Source organism: Nerophis lumbriciformis, linkage group LG37, assembly GCF_033978685.3.
Source record: "Nerophis lumbriciformis linkage group LG37, RoL_Nlum_v2.1, whole genome shotgun sequence".
NCBI lineage: Eukaryota > Metazoa > Chordata > Actinopteri > Syngnathiformes > Syngnathidae > Nerophis > Nerophis lumbriciformis.
This window is the reverse complement of record NC_084584.2, coordinates 3,697,501-3,709,610: the sequence shown is the minus strand read 5'-3', so window position 1 is coordinate 3,709,610 and position 12,110 is coordinate 3,697,501. Positions and strand designations below refer to the sequence as shown.

General features: G+C 23.7%; 1 protein-coding gene across 2 annotated transcripts in view; it reads left to right on the top strand.

Annotated features, from left to right (window-relative positions):
- Positions 1–12,110, top strand: part of LOC133577450 (replication protein A 70 kDa DNA-binding subunit-like) — a 110,956-nt gene that overhangs the window by 28,737 nt on the left and 70,109 nt on the right. The gene's annotated exons all lie outside the window — the stretch shown is intronic.

The following is a 12,110-nucleotide window of genomic DNA, read 5'->3' as shown; positions in this document are numbered from 1 at the left end:
TGTGAAAGAAAACCTAATTTAAAAAAAAAAACTTAAAATATGCAATATTTTCCCTGAAAGGGGAATATTTGATGTAAAGTAACTGGAGCCTTTAATAGGTCAATAATTCATAAAATAATTTATTTTAAGTCACTATTATTTTTTGAAAAATTACCATTTAAACAAAAAAATCATACTAAAATTCTTGCGGATCCAAAAAGGCCCTAGTCATAAAAGTGTTAAAATAAGTCATAATTAAAAAACTTTTTTTTTTTTTTTTTTTTAACTATATATGCTTAAATCTCTAAATCAACTTCAGATCTTTCTGGCAATTATACATTTTAATATTTTTTATTTGTTTGTTTTATGCCCTTTTTGTCAAAGAAAACTTTAAAAAATACTTAAAATATGCAAAATTTCCCCCCAAAATATTTCAAAGGGCAATATTTGACGTGACATAATTGGAGCCTTTAATAGGTCAATAATTCATAACACAATTTTTTTTTTTTTTTTTAAATCCCACATAAATTTTTGGGGATCCAAAAATGCCCTAGTCATAAAAGTGTTAAAATAAGTCATACTTTTTTACATTTTTAATTTTGATTTAAATGTTCTAATTTCTAAATAAACTTCAGATCTTTCTGGCAATTATACATTTTAATATTTTTTATTTGTTTGTTTTATGCCCTTTTTGTCAAAGAAAACTTAAAAAAATACTTAAAATATGCAAAATTTCCCCCCAAAATATTTCAAAGGGCAATATTTGATGTGACATAATTGGAGCCTTTAATAAGTCAATAATTCATAACACAATGTATTAAAAAAAAATCCCACTAAAATTCTTGGGGATCCAAAAAGGCGCTAGTCATAAAAGTGTTAAAATAAGTCATACTTTTTTTTAATTTTTAATTTTATTTTAAACGTTTTCATCTCTAAATCAACTTCAGATCTTTTTGGCAATTATATTTTAATATTTTTTATTTGTTAGTTTTATGCCCTTTTTGTCAAAGAAAACTTTAAAAAAAAAACTTAAAATATGCAAAAATGTCCCCAAAAAATATTTCAAAGGGCAATATTTGATGTGACATAATTGGAGCCTTTAATAGGTCAATAATTCATAGCACGATTTATTTAAAAAAAAAATCCCACTAAAGTACTTGGGGATACAAAAAGGCCCTAGTCATAAAAGTGTTAAAATAAGTCATACAATTTTTAATTTTCTTTTAAACGTTCTAATCTCTAAATCAACTTCAGATCTTTCTGGCAATTATACAGTTTAATATTTTTTATTTGTTTGTTTTATGCCTTTTTTGTGAAAGAAAACCTAATTTAAAAAAAAAACTTAAAATATGCAATATTTTCCCTGAAAGGGGAATATTTGATGTAAAGTAACTGGAGCCTTTAATAGGTCAATAATTCATAAAATAATTTATTTTAAGTCACTATTATTTTTTGAAAAATTACCATTTAAACAAAAAAATCATACTAAAATTCTTGTGGATCCAAAAAGGCCCTAGTCATAAAAGTGTTAAAATAAGTCATAATTAAAAATTATTTTATTTTTTTAACTCTAAATGCTTGAATCTCTAAATCAACTTCAGATCTTTCTGGCAATTATACATTTTAATATGTTTTATTTGTTTGTTTTATGCCCTTTTTGTCAAAGAAAACTTAAAAAAAAAATACTTAAAATATGCAAACATTTCCCCAAAAAATATTTCAAAGGGCAATATTTGATGTGACATAATCTGAGCCTTTAATAGGTCAATAATTCATAACACCATTTTTTTTTTTTAAATCTCACAGAAATTTTTGGGGACCCAAAAATGCCCTAGTCATAAAAGTGTTAAAATAAGTCATACTTTTTTTTTTTTTTTTTTTTTTTTTAATTTTAAACGTTTTAATCTCTAAATCAACTTCAGATCTTTTTGGCAATTATATTTTAATATTTTTTATTGGTTAGTTTTATGCCCTTTTTCTCAAAGAAAACTTAAAAAAAAAAACTTAAAATATGCAAAAATGTCCCCCAAAAATATTTTAAAGGGCAATATTTAATGTGACATAATTTGAGCCTTTAATAGGTCAATAATTCATAACACAATTTTTTTTAATATTTTTTTTTAATCCCATAGAAATTTTTGGGGATCCAAAAAGGCCCTAGTCATAAAAGTGTTAAAATAATTCATACTTTTTAAAATTTTTAATTTTGATTTAAATGTTCTAATTTCTAAATAAACTTCAGATCTTTCTGGCAATTATACTTTTTAATATTTTTTATTTGTTAGTTTTATGCCCTTTTTGTCAAAGAAAAAAAAAAAAAATTAAAATATTCAAAAATTTCCCCCAAAAATATTTCAAAGGGCAATATTTGATGTGACATAATTGGAGCCTTTAATAGGTCAATAATTCGTAACACAATCTATTAAAAAAAATATATTAAAAAATCCACTAAAATTCTTGGGGATCCAATAATGCCCTAGTCATAAAAGTGTTAAAATAAGTCATACTTTTTTTAAATTTTTCATTATAATTTAAATGTTCTAATCTCTAAATCAACTTCAGATCTTTCTGGCAATCATACATTTAAATATTTTTTGTTTGTTTGTTTTATGCCCTTTTTGTCAAAGAAAACTTAAAAAAATACTTAAAATATGCAAAATTTCCCCCAAAAATATTTCAAAGGGCAATATTTGATGTGACATAATTGGAGCCTTTAATAAGTCAATAATTCATAACACAATTTATTAAAAAAAAAAAAATCCCACTAAAATTCCTAAAGGAAGGCCCTAGTCATAAAAGTGTTAAAATAAGTCATACTTTTTTTTATTATTTTTTTTTATTTTAAACGTTTTCATCTCTAAATCAACTTCAGATCTTTTTGGCAATTATATTTTAATATTTTTTATTTGTTAGTTTTATGCCCTTTTTGTCAAAGAAAACTTAAAAAAAAAAAAATTTAAATATGCAAAAATGTCCCCAAAAAATATTTCAAAGGGCAATATTTGATGTGACATAATTGGAGCCTTTAATAGGTCAATAATTCATTACACAATTTATAAAAAAAAAAAATCCCACTAAAGTTCTTGGGGATCCAAAAAGGCCCTAGTCATAAAAGTGTTAAAATAAGTCATACAATTTTTAATTTTCTTTTAAACGTTCTAATCTCTAAATCAACTTCAGATCTTTCTGGCAATTATACATTTTAATATTTTTTATTTGTTTGTTTTATGCCCTTTTTGTCAAAGAAAACTTTAAAAAAAAAAACTTAAAATATGCAATATTTTTCCAAAAGATAATTTCAAAGGGCAATATTTGATGTGACATAGTTGGAGCCTTTAATAAGTCAATAATCCATAACACAATTTATATTTTTAAAAAATCCCACTAAAATTCTTGGGGATCCAAAAAGGCCCTAGTCATAAAAGTGTTAAAATAAGTCATACTTTTTTTTAATTTTTAATTTTATTTTAAACGTTTTCATCTCTAAATCATCTTCAGATCTTTTTGGCAATTATATTTTAATATTTTTTATTTCTTAGTTTTATGCCCTTTTTGTCAAAGAAAACTTAAAAAAAAAAATTAAAATATGCAAAAATGTCCCCAAAAGATATTTCAAAGGGCAATATTTGATGTGACATAATTGGAGCCTTTAATAGGTCAATAATTCATAACACAATTTATTAAAAAAAAAATCCCACTAAAGTTCTTGGGGATACAAAAAGGCCCTAGTCATAAAAGTGTTAAAATAAGTCATACAATTTTTAATTTTCTTTTAAACGTTCTAATCTCTAAATCAACTTCAGATCTTTCTGGCAATTATACAGTTTAATATTTTTTATTTGTTTGTTTTATGCCTTTTTTGTGAAAGAAAACCTAATTTAAAAAAAAAACTTAAAATATGCAATATTTTCCCTGAAAGGGGAATATTTGATGTAAAGTAACTGGAGCCTTTAATAGGTCAATAATTCATAAAATAATTTATTTTAAGTCACTATTATTTTTTGAAAAGTTACCATTTAAACAAAAAAATCATACTAAAATTCTTGCGGATCCAAAAAGGCCCTAGTCATAAAAGTGTTAAAATAAGTCATAATTAAAAAACTTTTTTTTTTTTTTTTTTTTTTTAACTATATATGCTTAAATCTCTAAATCAACTTCAGATCTTTCTGGCAATTATACATTTTAATATTTTTTATTTGTTTGTTTTATGCCCTTTTTGTCAAAGAAAACTTAAAAAAATACTTAAAATATGCAAAATTTCCCCCCAAAATATTTCAAAGGGCAATATTTGATGTGACATAATTGGAGCCTTTAATAAGTCAACAATTCATAACACAATGTATTAAAAAAAAATCCCACTAAAATTCTTGGGGATCCAAAAAGGCCCTAGTCATAAAAGTGTTAAAATAAGTCATACTTTTTTTTAATTTTTAATTTTATTTTAAACGTTTTCATCTCTAAATCATCTTCAAATCTTTTTGGCAATTATATTTTAATATTTTTTATTTGTTAGTTTTATGCCCTTTTTGTCAAAGAAAACTTTAAAAAAAAAAATTAAAATATGCAAAAATGACCCCAAAAAATATTTCAAAGGGCAATATTTGATGTGACATAATTGGAGCCTTTAATAGGTCAATAATTCATAACACAATTTATTAAAAAAAAAATCTCACTAAAGTACTTGGGGATACAAAAAGGCCCTAGTCATAAAAGTGTTAAAATAAGTCATACAATCTTTAATTGTCTTTTAAACGTTCTAATCTCTAAATCAACTTCAGATCTTTCTGGCAATTATACATTTTAATATTTTTTATTTGTTTGTTTTATGCCCTTTTTATCAAAGAAAACTTAAAAAAATACTTAAAATATGCAAAATTTTCCCCAAAAATATTTCAAACGGCAATATTTGATGTGACATAATTGGAGCCTTTAATAAGTCAATAATCCATAACACAATTTATTAAAAAAAAAAAAAATCCCACTAAAATTCTTGGGGATCCAAAAAGGCCCTAGTCATAAAAGTGTTCAAATAAGTCATACTTTTTAAACATTTTAATTTTAATTTAAACGTTCTAATCTCTAAATCAACTTCAGATATTTCTGGCAATTATACATTTTAATATTTTTTATTTGTTAGTTTTATGCCCTTTTTGTCAAAGAAAACTTAAAAAAAAACAACTTAAAATATGCAAAATTTCCCCAAAAAATATTTCAAAGGGCAATATTTGATGTGACATAATTGGAGCCTTTAATAAGTCAATAATCCATAACACAATTGATTTAATAATAAAAAAAATCCCACTAAAATTCTTGGGGATCCATAAATGCCCTAGTCACAAAAGTGTTAAAATAAGTCATACTTTTTTTAATTTTTAATTTTTACTTGCAGCGTTCTAATCTCTAAATGAACGTCAGAGCTTTCTGGCAATTATACCTTTTAATGTTTTTTATTTGTTGGTTTTATGCTCTTTTTGTCAAAGAAAAGCTAATAAAAAAAACAAACTTAAAATATGCAATATTTTCCCCAAAAATATTTCAAAGTGCAAAATTTGATGTATAGTTGTTTATATTTTTTATTTGGGCAAGCGGTAGAAAATGGATGGATGGATGTTTGTTTCACGCTCTTTTGGTGAAAGAAAACTGAAAATAGGCAATATTTTCCACCAAAAATATGTCAAAGTGTAATATTTGATGTAAAGTAATTGGAGTCTTGAATAAGTCAATAATGCATAACATTGATTTTGATTCAATATTTTTTAGCAATGACTGCTTTCAAAAGTTATTGTGTTATTATACTTATTGTGTTATTATAGTTGACACTGCAACTTTTGTCTCATTAAATTTCACATGTTTGCTCTTTTATTCCACTTTTTTATTGGAGGTTAATTGGTGTCTTTATTACGGAAGTTTTAGTTTTTTTTGACACTGAATTTTTTTAACTGAATTTTTTTGCGTTTGAATTTTGTGAACTGAATTTTATTTACATTAATTAATAATACGTTTTATTTGGTATAGCGCTTTTCAGGGTACTCAATCACTTTACAGGATACAAAATTAAAATATAAAAGTTATATTAAAATGTATTTTAATATTTCCTAATTTTATAAATTATGTTAAAAATGTTGTTGAAATAAAAATCAGTGTTTTACAATTCAGTGTGTTAAAAAAAAATCGGCGTATAAAATATTTTGTGTCAAAAAAATTCAGTGTCCAAAATATTCAGTGTCAAATAATTTTTGACGCCAAATTTTTTTTCAATGAAATTGTCAGCAGAAATTTAAAAAAATTCAGTTCACAAAATTCCAATGCAAAAAATTCAATTACATAAATTCCGTGTCCAAAAAAAAGCTTTCGTAATAAAGACACAAATAATTGTATTTACATTAAATTATAATAATAATAATACATTTTATTTGGTATAGCGCTTTTGCAGAGTACTCAGACACTTTACAGGATAACAAATTAAAATATTAAACACTTATATTAAAATAAATTTTAATATTTCATAATTTTATAAATTATGTTAAAAATGTTATTGAAATAAAAATCAGTGTTTTACAATTCAGTGTGTAAAAAAAAATAAAAAAATAGGCGTATAAAAAATTTTGTGTCAAAAAAATTCAGTGTCAAATAATTTTTGACGCCCAATTTTTTTTCAATTAAATTGTCAGCATAATTTGAAAAAAATTCAGTTCACAAAATTCCAATGCAAAACAATTCTGTAACATAAATTCCGTGTCCAAAAAAAAGCTTTCGTAATAAAGACACAAATAATTGTATTTACATTAAATTATAATAATAATAATACATTTTATTTGGTATAGCACTTTTGCAGAGTACTCAGACACTTTACAGGATAAAAATTAAAATATTAAACACTTATATTAAAATACATTTTAATATTTCATAATTTTATAAATTATGTTAAAAATGTTGTTGAAATAAAAATCAGTGTTTTACAATTCAGTGTGTAAAAAAAATAATAATAATCGCCGTATAAAAAATGTAGTGTCAAACAAATTCTGCGTCCAAAAAATTGAGTGTCAAATCATTTTTGACGCTGATTTTTTTTTCAATGAAATTGTCAGCATAATTTGAAAAAAATTCAGTTCACAAAATTCCAATGCAAAAAAATTCCGTGTCCAAAAAAAAGCTTTCGTAATAAAGACACAAATAATTGTATTTACATTAAATTATAATAATAATAATACATTTTCTTTGGTATAGCGCTTTTGCAGAGTACTCAGACACTTTACAGGATAAAAAATTAAAATATTAAACACTTATATTAAAATAAATTTTAATATTTCATAATTTTATAAATTATGCTAAAAATGTTGTTGAAATAAAAATCAATGTTTTACAATTCAGTGTGTTAAAAAAAAATTGGTGTATAAAACATTTTGTGTCAAAATAATTCAGCGTCCAAAAAATTCAGTGTCAAATAATTTTTGACGCCAAAATTTTTTCAATGAAATTGTCAACAGAAATTGAAAAAAATTCAGTTCACAAAATTCCAATGCAAAAAATTCAATTACATAAATTCCGTGTCCAAAAAAAAGCTTTCGTAATAAAGACACAAATAATTGTATTTACATTAAATTATAATAATAATAATACATTTTATTTGGTATAGCGCTTTTGTACTCAGACACTTTACAGGATAAAAAATTAAAATATTAAACACTTATATTAAAATAAATTTTAATATTTCATAATTTTATAAATTATGCTAAAAATGTTGTTGAAATAAAAATCAATGTTTTACAATTCAGTGTGTTAAAAAAAAATTGGTGTATAAAACATTTTGTGTCAAAATAATTCAGCGTCCAAAAAATTCAGTGTCAAATAATTTTTGACGCCAAAATTTTTTCAATGAAATTGTCAACAGAAATTGAAAAAAATTCAGTTCACAAAATTCCAATGCAAAAAATTCAATTACATAAATTCCGTGTCCAAAAAAAAGCTTTCGTAATAAAGACACAAATAATTGTATTTACATTAAATTATAATAATAATAATACATTTTATTTGGTATAGCGCTTTTGCAGAGTACTCAGACACTTTACAGGATAACAAATTAAAATATTAAACACTTATATTAAAATAAATTTTAATATTTCATAATTTTATAAATTATGTTAAAAATGTTGTTGAAATAAAAATCAGTGTTTTACAATTCAGTGTGTTAAAAAAAAATCGGCGTACAAAATATTTTGTGTCAAAAAAATTCAGCGTCCAAATAATTCAGTGTCAAATAATTTTTGACGCCGAATTTTTTTTCAATTAAATTGTCAGCAGAAATTGAAAAAAATTCAGTTCACAAAATTCCAATGCAAAAAAATTCCGTGTCCAAAAAAAAGCTTTCGTAATAAAGACACAAATAATTGTATTTACATTAAATTATAATAATAATAATACATTTTATTTGGTATAGCGCTTTTGCACTCAGACACTTTACAGGATAAAAAATTAAAATATTAAACACTTATATTAAAATAAATTTTAATATTTCATAATTTTATAAATTATGTTAAAAATGTTGAAATAAAAATCAGTGTTTTACAATTCAGTGTGTAAAAAAAAATAAAAAATCGGCGTATAAAAAATTTTGTGTCAAAAAAATTCAGCGTCCAAAAAATTCAGTGTCAAATAATTTTTGAAGCCGAATTTTTTTTCAATTAAATTGTCAGCAGAAATTGAAAAAAATTCAGTTCACAAAATTCCAATGCAAAAAAATTCTGTTACATAAATTCCGTGTCCAAAAAAAAGCTTTCTAATAAAGACACAAATAATTTTATTTACATTAAATTATAATAATAATAATACATTTTATTTGGTATAGCGCTTTTGCAGAGTACTCAGACACTTTACAGGATAAAAATTAAAATATTAAACACTTATATTAAAATACATTTTAATATTTCATAATTTTATAAATTATGCTAAAAATGTTGTTGAAATAAAAATCAATGTTTTACAATTCAGTGTGTTAAAAAAAAAATCGGCTTATAAAAAATTTTGTGTCAAAAAAATTCAGCGTCCAAAAAATTCAGTGTCAAATAATTTTTGACGCCGAATTTTTTTTCAATTGAATTGTCAGCAGAAATTTAAAAAAATTCAGTTCAAAAAATTCCAATGCAAAAAATTCAATTACATAAATTCCGTGTCCAAAAAAAAGCTTTCGTAATAAAGACACAAATAATTGTATTTACATTAAATTATAATAATAATAATACATTTTATTTGGTATAGCGCTTTTGCACTCAGACACTTTACAGGATAATAAATTAAAATATTAAACACTTATATTAAAATAAATTTTAATATTTCATAATTTTATAAATTATGTTAAAAATGTTGAAATAAAAATCTGTTTTACATTTAAGTGTGTTAAAAAAAAAATCGGCGTATAAAAAATTTTGTGTCAAGAAAATTCAGCGTCCAAAAAATTCAGTGTCGAATTTTTGATGCAGAATTTTTTTCAATGAAATTGTCAGCAGAAATTGAAAAAAATTCAATTCACAAAATTCCAATGCAAAAAATTCAGTTACATAAATTCCGTGTCCAAAAAAAAGCTTTCGTAATAAAGACACAAATAATTGTATTTACATTAAATTATAATAATAATAATACATTTTATTTGGTATAGCGCTTTTCAGTGCACTCAGACACTTTACAGGATAAAAAATTTAAATATTAAACACTTATATTAAAATACATTTTAATATTTCATAATTTTATAAATTATGTTAAAAATGTTGTTGAAATAAAAATCAGTGTTTTACAATTCAGTGTGTTAAAAAAAAATCGGCGTATAATATATTTTGTGTCAAAAAAATTCAGCGTCCAAAAAATTCAGTGTCAAATAATTTTTGACGCCAAATTTTTTTTCAATGAAATTGTCAGCAGAAATTGAAAAAAATTCAGTTCACAAAATTCCAATGCAAAAAAATTCAGTTACATAAATTCCGTGTCCCAAAAAAAAAGCTTTCGTAATAAAGACACAAATAATTGTATTTACATTAAATTATAATAATAATAATACATTTTCTTTGGTATAGCGCTTTTGCAGAGTACTCAGACACTTTACAGGATAATACATTAAAATATTAAACACTTATATTAAAATAAATTTTAATATTTCATAATTTTATAAATTATGTTAAAAATGTTGTTGAAATAAAAATCAGTGTTTTACAATTCAGTGTGTAAAAAAAAATAAAAAAAATCGGCGTATAAAAAATTTTGTGTCCAAAAAATTCAGTGTCAAATAATTTTTGACGCCGAATTTGTTTTCAATGAAATTGTCAGGAGAAATTGAAAAAAATTCAGTTCACAAAATTCCAATGCAAAAAATTCAATTACATAAATTCCGTGTCCAAAAAAAAGCTTTCGTAATAAAGACACAAATAATTGTATTTACATTAAATTATAATAATAATAATACATTTTATTTGGTATAGCGCTTTTGCAGAGTACCAAATTAAAATATTAAACACTTATATTAAAATACATTTTAATATTTCATAATTTTATAAATTATGTTAAAAATGTTGTTGAAATAAAAATCTGTGTTTTACAATTCAGTGTGTAAAAAAATAGGCGTATAAAAAATGTAGTGTCAAAAAAATTCTGCGTCCAAAAAATTCAGTGTCAAATAATTTTTGACGCCGAATTTTTTTTCAATTAAATTGTCAGCAGAAATTGAAATAAATTCAGTTCACAAAATTCCAATGCAAAAAATTAAATTACATAAATTCCTTGTCCAAAAAAAAGCTTTCGTAATAAAGACACAAATAATTGTATTTACATTAAATTATAATAATAATAATACATTTTCTTTGGTATAGCGCTTTTGCAGAGTACCAAATTAAAATATTAAACACTTATATTAAAATAAATTTTAATATTTCATAATTTTATAAATTATGTTAAAAATGTTATTGAAATAAAAATCAGTGTTTTACAATTCAGTGTGTTAAAAAAAAATCGGCGTACAAAATATTTTGTGTCAAAAAAATTCAGCGTCCAAAAAATTCAGTGTCAAATAATTTTTGACGCTGATTTTTTTTTCCAATGAAATTATCAGCAGAAATTGAAAAAAATTCAGTTCACAAAATTCCAATGCAAAAAATTCAATTACATAAATTCCGTGTCTAAAAAAAAGCTTACGTAATAAAGACACAAATAATTGTATTTACATTAAATTATAATAATAATAATACATTTTATTTGGTATAGCGCTTTTGCACTCAGACACTTTACAGGATAAAAAATTAAAATATTAAACACTTATATTAAAATAAATTTTAATATTTCATAATTTTTTAAAAATTTTGTTGAAATAAAAATCAGTGTTTTACAATTCAGTGTGTAAAAAAAATAGGCGTATAAAAAATGTAGTGTCAAACAAATTCTGCGTCCAAAAAATTCAGTGTCAAATCATTTTTGACACTGATTTTTTTTTTCAATGAAATTATCAGCATAAATTGAAAAAAATTCAGTTCACAAAATTTCAATGCAAAAAAATTCTGTTACATAAATTCCGTGTCCAAAAAAAAAGCTTTCGAAATAAAAACACAAATGATAGTTGACATTGCAACTTTTTCTCGTTAATTTTCACCTCTTTTACTCCACTTTTTTATTTGTATTTTTTTTAAATGGTATTTTTAGAACAGGTTTTGAACACCCCTGTTATACTAAACATTGTTTTTTTTAGAAATTGCTTGTGACCTGAATCATGTTGGTACATCACAGCCTATCATAGCAACCCCACACGGTTTAAAGTCCTAAAACATTACAATAAGTCAACTCAGCCATTTTTTTGTGTGTGCAAGTTTTTGTCTGGTACAAAGTAAACAAACGACCAGTAATCAGTGGGATGAAACAACCTTTTTCGGTACGCCATGTGACGGCCTTCAAAATAATAACTTTGGCATTTTCAAAATAAACCATTTTCTGGTAAGCGGTGAAGAAAAAAAACCTGTGTTCTCCGGCTTCTTTGATCCCGTCTCTGCCGTCCAACGTGGTCGCTGGTCCCTGCCAAGCGGAGGTGTTGCGTCCCTTTCGCCGTGTCCGTCGTGAGTCATTGCCAGCGAGGGAAGGTGCGCTCACAGCGGGGGGTGGTG